Below are 13,355 nucleotides of genomic sequence, written 5' to 3'. Positions count from 1 at the left end.
AAATCTAACCTTGGTCAAATAACTCTTGGCAAAGGCTCAGGAACCAGCCCCAGGGCAGCTGTGCAAAGACACACTCAGGCAGAACCTGTCCCAAGAAAATCTGAAGTCTGCAAGAAATAATCTTGTCCCCTGCCAGGGACATGCTGTCTGTACTCCAGGGACTCTTACAGAGCCACAAGGTCCTTCTTCATCTCCTTTCCGTCCTTCTTTGTGTACTGCCTGCAGCAAGCGCTGCTGAGAAAGCAGAGGGCACAAAAGCCTTCCACACTTGGCATGTAAATGAGGATGTTAGGGACAGGGCAGCTGCTCTCTCCCTGACCTCCAAGTGAAGGTCACTGAGGGCCAGTCCGGGCTGCTGCCCCAGAAGTCCGGCCTTGTGGCAGCTTCTTCCCAATCACTGTGCAGGCAGAGAGCTTTGTTTTGCTCTCTGATCTAGCCACTGACCTCTGTGGTCTAGAATTGAAAACATTCATGCTCTCTGTGTACTGGGGCAGGCAAACCCAGCTTTGATTTTTTTCAAAACAGGGAAGTGAGCTATAATTTGAATCTGAAACGCACCCCTACAGGCTCATGTTCCCACCACCCTGACGTGGGCACCTCCACCGTGATGCCGCTGCCTCGACAGTCTGAAAGTCTGTGAGCCAAAGATCTCCTTTCCTCCCTTGGCGTCATCACAATGGTGTAGTGAACCTGAAGGGTGTACCCCAAAGCCCTAGGAAGCACCCTGAAAACAGCCAATGGACCAGTCCGGGTGGCTAAATCCACAGGCTTTGGTGCTCTAGGACTGGTTTCCTTAACGGATGGAACTAAATCCGAGAAGTCCTTAGTAATGTATTTCTCATCTCAGTCTGCCCCAGCCAATCATGTCTGTTCCCTTTAATAACCAGCCATTGTCAAGCAGAGTTAAACTCAAACCTACCTCTGAATAATATTTGGCCTTTTGTTAATTTGTGTTCTGAATTTCCCCTTGTGCAAGCAGATCCATCCACTGTTCCCCTAGGGTATTCTACTTAGGTGATCTAGATCTTTCAGACATAGGTCAGGAGACTCTTCCTTTTCTTCTTTCCGTGTCTTAGTCATAGTAGTTAGGGTGGTTTGAATAGGAATGTCCCCCATAGACTCATGTGTTTGGATGCTTGGCCCGTAGAAAGAGTGGCTCTATTAGGAGGTGTGGCCTTGTTGGATTAGGTGTGACTTTGTGGGAAGAAGTGTGTCACTGTGGGGAATGGAGTTTGAGGTCTCAGATGCTCAAAACCGGTCCTGGTGGCTCACAGTAGTTCACTTCCTGCTGCCTGCTGATCCGGATGCAGAACTCTCAGCCCCGTCTCCAGCATCATGTCTGCTGAATGCCTCCATCTTCCCACCACGATGGTCATAGACGAAACCTCTGAAACTGTAAGCCAGCCCCAAATAAATGTTGGCCTTTATAAGAGTTGCCGTGGTCACCGTGTCTCTTTGCAGAAATAAGACAAAGATAGTAGTGTCCTAACTAAGACAGCAGCGATGGAAGGTTTAGGCTAACAGAAATACACACCACCATAAATGCTGCAGAAAGTGTAGGTGAAATATGATTGGCAGCAGTTCATAATGGATGAAGGCAGGTGATGGGAGCTCATAGTAAATCTCTTCATTTTACCTTTGTAAAAAAAAAAAAAAAAACAAAGCTCCACATAAGATCCAATTTTAAACCAAGCAAAGCAGTGCTGAAGCCATGACTTATGGTGTCCGGGCTCCACAGACTGCTTGCATTAAAATGAAGAAATTCTAGATAGAATGGTGAACAACCCACTGGTTTTCTGTCGCCCCGGCTGTCGGCATGGAATGAAACTCTCTAGATTGTTAGGGGAACCAGAAGGGTCAGAGCACAAGGAAAGGGCTGAAACTTGGTGCGGAAAAGGGAAGCTGAAATATTGAAGAAAGGAGAGACTCCTGATGCAGAAGGCGGAGACTGAATAGCAAGACCGATCTGTTGACCCTCGAAGTGCAACGGAAGATGTCCACACTGGAAATACAAGCTACTCAAAAAAGAGACTTTGGACTAATGCAATCATGATGAGCTTAAAAGCCCCCTCAGGGTCTGAATTTCTCTTGGCCTGGAGAAAGCGCAAACCTCTGAAGCACGGAGAGAAACGGCATGATCAATACCAGGGGCTTGCAGAAAAAAATGGAGAAAAACAAACCATGAAGCCTGGCTCATAATGAGCCTGCAGGTCCACTCCCAAGAGACGGCCATTTCTTTCCTGATGCCTGAGTCGAGGCACGTTTCAAATGGGAGCAAAGGGACTACCCAGGCTGATCCTTTACTTAACAACGACAACAACAACAACAAAAGAATCTGCTTTCAGAGAAAAAGATTTATCCTAAGGAAAGTTGTTCTGCCTGACTCCCTAGGCCATATGAATTATCCTTGGCCTCTCTGATGGAAATAGAACGAGTCCAGGAAAGGGGAACATATTTCTGTATCACCTGGTGTTCACTTAAAAATACAGGCATAAAACATATTTCTTTTGGAGTCTGGAGGAAAAAAAACCCTGAAGGCTTCTGGGAGAACTAACTGGGTTTGGACAAGCTCACGTGGTCAGTAGACATCACAATTCATGTTAACAGCATGTGGGCTTAATGGCTGCTCTCTCCTTGTCTGGACGAAGAACAGCCATGGTGCTCACCATCCTTCTAGCCTCACCGTTAGCTGCTGCTGTGGACACAGAACAGATTGCCTTTCCTGCTCCCCACTTCCTCGCTGTGTTGGAAATTAAACCCAAGGCCTTGTTTGAGATAGGTTCTGAGCTGCATCCCTGGGCTTCCATTTATTTACTACAATAAAAAGCTCATAACATGAAACACAACCATTTTAAGTGTTGTTAAATATATCTATGCTGTTTGAAACAGATCTATCTCATTCCCTTTTGCCCGAATTATCCTCTCTTTACAAAGAAGAAAAGAAAGAGCCTGGTGATGGTGGTGCATGCCTTTAATCCCAGTACTCGTGAGGCAAAGGCAGGAGGATCTATGTGAGTTCAGGGCCGGCATGGTCTACAGAGCGAGTTCCAGGACAGGCTCCAAAGCTACACAAAGAAAACCTGTCTCAAAAACAAACAAACAAACAAAACAAAACAAAAGACAAGGAAGGAAGGAAGGAAGGAAGGAAGGAAGGAAGGAAGGAAGATATGTGCCTGTACATGAGCTTGCAGGCGCCCACAGGACCAGAGATGTCAGGTCCCCAGGAGCTGGATTTACAGGTGGCTGTGAACCACCAGAACTCAGTGCTGGGAATTGAACTCAGATCTTCAGCAAAGAGCAGTAATCACTGTTAACTGCTGAGGCATCTCTGCAGCAACCACCCCTGTTCTGGTCCTCCAGAATCATAGTCATGCAGAGCCACGTGACTTACCATGCCTCCCAGCCAGGAGAATGTGAGCAGATGGAGGATGTGCCCAGCTCTGCCCTCCCTGCTGTGACTGACAGCCAGGCTTATGCTGGCTGGGGATGCATGCTTGCCAGAGGCACCTGCACAGCCTCTCGCTGCTATACTGGAGGACCACAGCCCCTGCTGTTCACACCCTCAACCTGAGGATCTCCTTGTTTTATCCCCACGATTCATAAATTGGATTGTTTCAATGGCATCTTAAACAACTGGCTTATTTTTTCATATTTTCTTTCATTTTGTGTTTGTCAGTGTCTGAATTCCATGTGTGAGAGTCCATATTCCACTTGGTCCGTTCTATTGGCAAAGATTTCTATTGAAGTTTTGCTCGTTTGTTTGTCTTTTTTGAGACAGGGGTTTAGTGGGCCTTTCACTGTCAGAGATCCGCCTGCCTCTGCCTCCTGAGTGTGGGATTAAAGGCCTGCGCCACCATCACCCGACTTGTTTTGCTTTTGAATTACCGATTTTCTTTCATCTTTAAAATTTTAAATCTTTCAGTATTTCTATCTTTATTGATTCCCATTTCAAACCCTGAGTTTATTTACTTATTTCATTGAGCCCTGTTTTAATTCATTTAGGGTCTATTTGTATACTCTTTGGTTTCATTAAATATTTGTATGAGCCAGGTGTAGTAGTGCAGGCCTTTAATCCCAGCACTTGGGAGGTAGAGGCAGCCAGATCTCTGAGTTTGAGTTCAGCCTGATCTACAGAGAGAATTCTAGGCAACCAGAGCCTCACAGAGAAACCCTGTCTTAAAAGAAAAAAAATTATTTATACACACACACACACACACACACACACGAATGATCATATATATGATTCCTTGCCTGGGATTTTATCTGGTTTTCTCCCCCTGGAGTCATTGGTGTAGAACTAGTACTTTTTATTCCAAGGTAGGCTCCTCCCGCTTTGGTTTTTCTGGTCCTTCTGTGACTGCAGTGTGACTTCTACTAGGGTTATTTCACTGATTGAATTTTTAAAATTAGCTATGTTCTTTAAAAATAACAACACTGTGTGGTGTGTATGTGCAGCAAGTGTGAGTGCAGGCCGTTGTGTGCCAGTGGAGGTCGGAAGACAACTTTCGGGAGTTGGGTCTCGCCTTCCATTGTGAGATCTGGGGGTCAAACTCAGGTCATCAGGCTTGCAGAGCTAGTGTTTTTACCCAGCTGAATTGTCTCACTGGTTCCATCATTAACTGTATTCTTTGTTTTGTTTTGTTTTCTTAGTTTTTCGAGACAGGGTTTCTCTGGGTACCCTGACTGTTCTGGAACTTACTTTGTAGACCAGGCTGGCTTCAAACTCAGAAATCTGCTTGCCTCTGCCTCCCGAGTGCTGGGATTAAAGGCGTGTGCCACCACCACCCAGCTAAGGACTAGGAAAATCTTAAGGTGGCATTTCTCCAACTGTGATTTGAGCGGTTGTTAAATTGTGGATTGGTGTGGGAGGTCCTTCTGTCTGTGTGTTGCTTTTCTTGGTTTAAGAATAAAGAAACTGCCTTGGCCTGTTGGTAGGGCAGAACTTAGGTAGGCGGGGAAGACAGAACTGAATGCTGGGAGGAATAAAGGCGGAGTCGGAGAAGCCATGGAGCTGCCAGAGTCAGACATGCTGAATCTTTGCCAGTAAGCCACTGCCACATGGTGATATACAGATTAATAGAAATGGATTAAATTAATATAAGAGCCAATAAGAAGCTAGAGCTAATGGGCTGAGCAGTAATTTAATTAATACAGTTTCTGTGTGATTATTTCAGTTCTGGGCAGCCGGGATGAACAAGCTGCTCCCTCTTTCTACAACGGATGCCTGGCTCCACACCAGGAGAAACTTGCAGACTCCTTCAGGAAACGGCACTTTGATGCATGTTCTGCTGAACACCTGATATTTGAAAGCCTCTATGTGAGTAAGCTGATATTGTACAGCAAGAAGGATGGATGGACAAATTGATATTACTCGCCTGCCTTGATTCTTGGATACTTTTTTGTTTTCTTTTCCTCACAGGATGTTGGTGCTGAAACTAACAACTATCCTCAAAGCAGAGACTACAAAACCCCGTGCACAGTGGGTTCATGTCACAGGGGTGGGGACATTGCAGAGATCGGGCATCACAAGAACAGTAAGGCCGGCCCACTGCTGGGAAGAGCTAGCACTGGACACCACAGGCAGCCAGGGTGCTCAGGATAGCCCGGATCACATTTGAGGCTTACTGCAGCCTCTGAGGCAGGTGACTGTCTCCTGTTGCAGCCAGGATTAGGAAATATTAGGAGACATTTAAAATCATACACAGGTAACCAACTGTTAAGTCAGGACTCAAACCCAGGTCTGGATGATGCTGAGGGCAGCCAGGCCCTGTCCTGTTTCCCTCCCTAGGAAGCCCCCCCCCCGCCCCCCCCCCGCCCCCCCCCCCCCCCCCCCGCACACAGAGAGGGGCGGTGCCGGCTGGTTCTTGTAATCAGGGAATGTGGTCAGTCCCGGGGTCACTGCCCTAAATGGGCCGCAGGAAACTGAACGGATTATACTCAGTAAGCAGATCCCTAGGGATACGGTGGGCAGGTGTCCTCCACAGCTGTGCGCCTGTCTGCTGGAGAGCGCTTGCGCGTGGGCAATGAACTGAGAATGGGAGGCTGTGTTCAGAGCCCCTTAAAATGGCCTCTGTTCTCGCGATTCTTTATAAACCACACATCAAGATCATCTGGAGAGATTTTAAGGAGAGGTGTCCAGGTGTCTCCCCAGATTTAAGAACCAGAGTTCGTTAGGATGCAATCTGGGTGTCCAGTTTCCCTGGCAATTATGTGGGGAGCCAGGTTTGGGAACTTCTGGAAGCATCCCAGAAGTGGGAGGAGCTTTCGTTAGTAAAAGGGTCAGGTGGGGGAGCTTAAGGAAGACCGGCAGGCAGAAAACTCATTGGCTTTCTTCCTGGGCCTCCCCCCTTCCCCTACTTCCCCAGCATCTTCTTTTATGCCTAATTCCGCAGTCACGAAGTTTTCCTTGCCCTTCGCTGGCAAGACAGTGACTTGGCAGCGCTGCATAAAAACAAACAAACAAAACAACATGCATCGCAGGACTGTGCTGTAATATGGCCAGGGGCTGCAGGTGACCGGTGTCCTGCAGGGGACAGTAAGCCCCTACGTCCTTCTAGTGGGCCTTCTGGGTAGATGATTTCCCCCCCACCCCACCCCACCTCGTGGGTGCGCCCGCTGTGCCAGATCAGAAACCAAAACCACCACGTTCTGAAACTAGAAAACGTCAGACGAAGAGGAGAAGCTTGACAAAACCAATGTCTGTAACCTTCCCCGGGTTAGAGTAAAAGCATGGGCTTCCCCCACCTTCTGTGCGACTTTAAAAACAATTCCTGGAAGCTGGAGAGTGGCTCAGCGCTTAATAGCATTTGCTGCTCTCGCAGAGGACTCAGTCCGATTCCCAGAATCCCATGGCCTCGCATAACGGTCCGAAACTCCAATCCTACGGAGTCTGACCAGGCAAGCATGTGGTTCACATCCACACAGGTAGGCCGAACACAGATAAAATAAATAACAAACAGCAAAGAACACTTGGACGTGTGCCCCTGCCGCCAGGCTTGTCTCTGGAGCAGTTAGTTTGTGCTGCGCATGAGTCAGGCGTTAGTTCGCGTCTGGTGGCATTTTGGCCTGATGACACACGCATGGGTTTGTGTTGGTGGAGCAAGGCTGTGTCACTGTTTTGCCTTAATTTCTGGCACTGTCACCCTGCCTCTGTCTGCCTCATGCTCTGCCTCCCCATCTCACACAGACATTCAAAAGTTCTGATGTTTATGTGGACAGAGCTAACAGTGCCACATTGAGCCAAGTAACTAAACTAATACAGCTAGAAATAGTGTCACTAATGTAAGTCCACCTAGCTACCAGATTGCTTTCTCTTTTCTTTTTAAGCACAATTTACCTTTACTGATATAGTGATTATACATATTGGTAAGGTACAGTGTGATGTTATGGTTGACTGTGCACTGATTCTATCAGGATAATTAGCAGAACCGCCACTTTCGAGTATTTTTTTTAATTGTAAGTTACATTTATTTATGTGTGTTCATGTGAATGTGTGCCACCAGTCACATGTGGCAAGGGACTTCTTTCCATAGTCAGCTTGCTCCTTCTATCATAAAGGTACCAGGGATCAACTCAGGCCATCAGATTTGGTGGCAGTGCCTTTACCTGCTAAGCCATCATGCTTGCCCAATCAACTGTTATTATTTCTTTATGTTGAGTACTTTGAAAGTCCTCACTTGTTTCGAGATAGATATAATCTTATGTTTTTCCATCTTAGTGAGCCAGAAGACATCCAAACCTATTGCTATCTATCTGTCACATTAAACCCATTGTCCAATATCTCCTTATCCCCTATTCCTCCCGGCTCTTCCCAGCCTCTAGTCACGACTATTCTCAACTTTCAAGATAGAGTCAACTCTTTTTATAGTCTACATACAAGTGAAATCACAGTGTTGGTCTTTTTGAGTCTGCCATATTTTAGTTAACCTAAAGATCCCCAAGTCCAGCCATGATATTAAAAATGTCAGGATTTTCTTCCTTTGATGGCTGAATGGCGTTTATGGCTGAAGAGCATACCATGGATTCCTTGGTCGGTGGTCCTCCGATATCCATCTGGGTGGACTCTGTATCCTGTGTACTGTGAGTTAGGGCTGCCGTAAATCAGGAGGGCAGGCGTTTCTGACATGCTGATTTCATCTACTTTAGATAGATACCCAGTCATAGTATTGCCAGGTCTCTTGGTCCTTCTATAGTCTTCTGTAATGTCACTACTAGCCTGCATTCTCACTAGTGAAGATATTCATGTCCAGTGTGTGTGTGTGTGTGCGCGCGCGTGTGCATGTGAATATGAACGTGTTACTGAACTACATTCTGAGCCCCTTGTTTTTCTCAGGAATTATTTTGACTTTTTTCTTATTTATTTTGTTTTTAATTACATATTCGTGTAGGTGCGGATACATGTGCCGTGAGTGTAGGTGCCCATGGAGACCAGAGGCATTGGATACCCGGAGCTGACATGGATACTTAGAACCAATGTCAGGTCCTCTGCATGAGCTATACATACTTGTAACTGCTGAGCCACCTTTCCAGCCCCAGTTTGTTGGTTTGGGGGATTTTGTTGTTGTTGTTCTCCTTTTCTGGGTTTTTGGAGACGGGTCTGGTCATATAACTGTGGCTAGCCTGGAACTCAGGCTGGCTTCAGACTCACAGAGATCCGCCTGTCTCTGCCTCCCTAGTACTGGAATGAAAGGCTTGCCACCACGCCCCAAGGGAAAGTTCTTCAGAATAGTGAGAAACAAAGGGAACTCAGGGGAAAGGGGAAGTGTGACTCTAAAGCAAGAAAAGGACGTGGGTGAGGCGGGAAGATGGGGGAGGGTCTAGCCTAAGGTGGCACGGAGGAAGATGGCGGGCCTGGCGTTTTCACAGAATGGAACTTCTAAGAGTACATCATGGCCAAAGAAATGACTTGCCCACTGATTTAGGGAATAAGTGGGCCAAAGAGCATCTGTGAAAGAAAACCATAACTTAATGTGGCCTTCTTTTGTCCCTGTTTGTTTTGTGACAGGATCTCCCTGTGTAGACCAGCCTTTCCTCAAAACGTCCATCCCCCTGCCTCAGACTCCCAAGTGCTATGATTATACACATATGCCACAATGCCAGCTTCATCTCTCACTTTTGTGGGCTTTCCAATTCTACATGTATTCAAGAGAACGCAGAATGTTTGAGGAAAAACTGCGGTTTCCCCATTTCACCCGTCTGTTACTCGGCAGACAATTGTCTCTTGGAGGTTCCCCTTTGTCTCTGAAAGCGTTTTGTCCTGCCGGAGAATGAAAGAATCCATTGATTTCCGCGGTGTAAATGTGAGCTGGTGGGGTCTGGACCAGTGATTCGGTCACGGCTGTAAAGAAGAATAAGTGAGTCTGGAAGGAGTGAAATCCTGGAGGAGAGCACGCTGGTTAATTGGGTTTCTGATTAACTATGGGTTAATGAGGAGACACTTTCTGTCTGAAATCTCTCTAAACTGCCCCAGTCCATTTCCTTGCTTTAATAAGTATCCTAATGAACATAATTAAATCTCCTCTTACCGATTCAGCATCCTGCAGTGTCTTGGGATCATTGCTCTGAACACAACATGGAATTCTGTCCTGCACTGTAGCTGCGTAAGGTATCAGCATTATGGATGGCTCCTACACATTTCCTTACTTAAAAAAAAAATACATACTCACGTTCCGTATCTTCATTGTATGTAAATTAATCTTACTTAAGCACGTGCCTGTCGTATATCATAGGATATATTCGAATCTTTGGTCCAGACGGGGATCTGGACATGTGAACTGTAACAACGTTGTATAACAGTAGAAGAAGATTAAACTAGATGGGAGGAAGGAGGATGCAGACAGAGGACCACAGTATCTGCTGGCTGTGCCTCCATTAGGTCTGTCCCCATGCTGGGCCACAGCTGGACATGGCTGACACTCCTACCATCCATAAGGTCTGTCCCTATGCTGGGCCACAGCTGGACATGGCTGACACTCCTACCATCCATAAGGTCTGTCCCCATGCTGGGCCACAGCTGGACATGGCTGACACTCCTACCATCCATAAGGTCTGTCCCTATGCTGGGCCACAGCTGGACATGGCTGGGACACTCCTACCATCCATAAGGTCTGTCCCTATTCTGGGCCACAGCTGGACATGGCTGGGACACTCCTACCATCCATAAGGTCTGTCCCTATTCTGGGCCACAGCTGGACATGGCTGGGACACTCCTACCATCCATAAGGTCTGTCCCTATTCTGGGCCACAGCTGGACATGGCTGGGACACTCCTACCATCCATAAGGTCTGTCCCCATGCTGGGCCACAGCTGGACATGGCTGGGACACTTCTACCATGCCCCACTCTCCCCACCAAAAAGTGGACTTGATTCTTGAAATTGCTTATTTTAGATTTTTGGTGAAATGAAAGTAAATTCCACTAAAAGTCAGAGCCAAGAAGCGGGGAGTGGGGAGAGTCAGGTCTGTTCTGTTCCCTGATATGTTCTCCATACACAATATGGGCCTCCTCACCTTGTAAATGGTTTCCAATACATGTTGGTTGAATGAAAGAATGAAATAGAGATTGATATTTATTACTCATAACTTGATTTTGTGGCATGTAACATTTAATCCAATAGACGAACACAGTACCTAAGGTTATAAAGCAGAGACAAGAATCTATTGGATATGCATTAAGACTGGCAATATATTGTTAGGTGGTGGTGGCGCACGCCTTTAATCCCAGCACTCAGGAGACTCAGGAGCAGGTGGATCTCTGTGAGTTCGAGACCAGCCTGGTCTACAGAGCAAGTTCCAGGCACAGGCTACAAAGCTACAGAGAAACCTTGTCTTGAAAAACAAACAAACAAAAAAGGTCAAAATTCCATTAGGAAGTTATTTCATATGAATTAACACATGTTCCTATAAATAACTCCAACAGAGCTATCAAAACACGGAAACGCAGAAGATGCTGACGCTGTACCTGGTGCTTGTTCTCAGCCATGCCCTTGACTCTCAGGATTGTCACAGGCGCTTAGAGCGCCCCCCATAGGAGGAAACACCTAGGACACAAACCCGGAAGGTGGGACCTGTTGTTGTGGGATTTTCTGATCTCATGCTGACATTCCCAAGACTACCAAAAAGTCAAAACATTGAATCAGAGGCAGAGTTAACATCAGCTGGCTAGAATTCACCGTAGAGTTTTTGGTCGACCCAGATTAGGATAGAGAGACACAGGAAGGAATAGGGACCGGTTAGAAAGATTTGCAGGCCTTTTCTGGGAGTGCAGAGAGGCAGAGTCAGCTGATTGTTCCTCCCTGGCTCTTTGGATCTCTCAGGTTCCTACTCCAATATCTGACCCCCAAGTTTTATTTAATAATAGAACAATACAAGTAACCACTTCCGTTTTTATTTGTTGTTTGCTGTTGTTTTGAGACAGAGTTTCTCTAAGTAGCCCTAGGTGCCCTGGAACTCCCTTTGTAGACAAGGCTGGCCTTGAACTCACAGAGATCTGCCTGGCTCTGTCTGGCAGTGAGTGCTGGGATTAAAGGTGTGTGCCACCACAGGTTTAAATCTCTTAATCCTTACTATCACATCTGTCCACTACAAACAGATCTTTTGTAGAATTCACAGTTACACAAAACAATGTTCCCAGTTGCCAAAGTCCACTGAAAACATCCTTGCTGTTCCTTCCTTATTCCTTGCTGTCAGCTGATCTCTGAACACACCTAATAAGAGCCCTGGAGAATCTGTTCTCTGGGCAGAGGTCCAGCATTCTGAGCTCTTGGTCTCGGATGTCTGCTCAGTCCACTCTACCCTCTTCTGAGCCAGCACTTTTGGAGTTGAAGGAATGGCAAGGTGGTGAAATGACTGGACATAGAATGTGCAAAAGAGGGAATTCTCCTGAGTCCCCTTAGACTGGAGAGAGCCTTCAGGGAGCAAAGGAGCCAAGAACTGGCTGCCAGGTGAAGTGGTGCCATGTGCGGGGTGAGGTAGCACAGTGCTCAGGCTCCCAACTATAGGCTTTAGGATCCAGGGCTACTTACAGGTCAGTCTGAGACTCAGAAGGCAGGGGTGTTTTGGTGGTCTGGTTTTCTGTTCTATAATCCCGAAAAGACACATTTTTTTTCCTTTCTTTCAAAATGTGTTGATTTATATACTTAATGTATTTTAGTGTGTTTTCCGTATGTATGCCTGTGTACCATGTGAGTGCCTGATAACCGTGGAGACCAGAGGAGAGACTCCCACCCCCTGGGACTGGATTAACAGGCAATACGGGTATCATGTAGGTGCTGGGAATTGAACCCGAGTCTGTTTTGTTTGTTTGGTTTGGTTCGGTTTTTCCAGACAGGGTTTTCCTGTGTAGCCCTTGCTGTCCTGGAACTCACTCTATAGATCAGGCTGTGCTCAAACTCACAGAGATCCACCTGCTTCTGCCTCCCAAGTGTTGCGATTAAAGGAGTGTGCCACCACTGCCTGGCGAACCTGAGTTCTCTTGACTATTCTTTAGCCTCTCTGCTGGCTGGCTTCTTTGCGGACACTGGTGTAGTAGTTTTCATGGGTTGCAGAGATATCTGGATGTTTGGGTAAGGAAGGGCCTTGCAGAGTCTGCCCGTGAGAGGTGAGCTCCATTGGTCTTCCCAGTCTTGACAGTAATTTTGATCTTTGTTGAAGATGAGGATCAGGCTGGCCTAGGGGAAAGGCTGCAACCCTCCGTTACCTCCAAGCAGCCCTCCCACTCAGTTTCCTTCACACACCTTCCTACTTCAGAAGCTCCTAGCCCTGAATCGACGAATGGTCTTCCTGTCAAGGGCTCGTAAGAACTTTCTTCCTTTTTGGGGTGGTGGGGGTGGTGGGGGAAGCTGAATCTCAAGTAGCCCAGGCTGTTCATTTTCTCCTCTGAATAAAACATTTTATGCCCATCAAAATCCCAGCAAAATTCTTCAAAGACCTCGAAAGAACAGTACTCAACTTCATTTGGAAAAGCAAAAAACACAGGATAGCCAAAACAATCCTGGGCAATAAAAAAACTTCTGGGGGCATCACAATCCCTGACTTCAAACTCTACTACAGAGCTACAGTACTGAAAACAGCCTGGTACTGGCATAAGAACAGACAGGAGGACCAATGGAACCAAATAGAAGACCCGGATATCAATCCAAATATCTTTGAACACCTGATCTTTGATAAAGAAGTAAAAAATATCAAATGGAAAAATGAAAGCATATTTAACAAGTGGTGCTGGCATAACTGGATATCAACATGTAGAAAAATGAAAATAGACCCGTATCTCTCACCATGCACAAAACTCAAGTCCAAATGGATCAAAGACCTCAACATAAAGCCAGCCACACTGAACCTTATAGAAGAGAAAATGGGA

Source organism: Microtus oregoni, unplaced genomic scaffold (genome assembly GCF_018167655.1).
Source record: "Microtus oregoni isolate MIOR12 unplaced genomic scaffold, Mior012 000012F_ref0000307, whole genome shotgun sequence".
In the NCBI taxonomy this organism is placed as follows: Eukaryota; Metazoa; Chordata; class Mammalia; order Rodentia; family Cricetidae; genus Microtus; species Microtus oregoni.
This window is presented reverse-complemented; position numbering follows the sequence as displayed.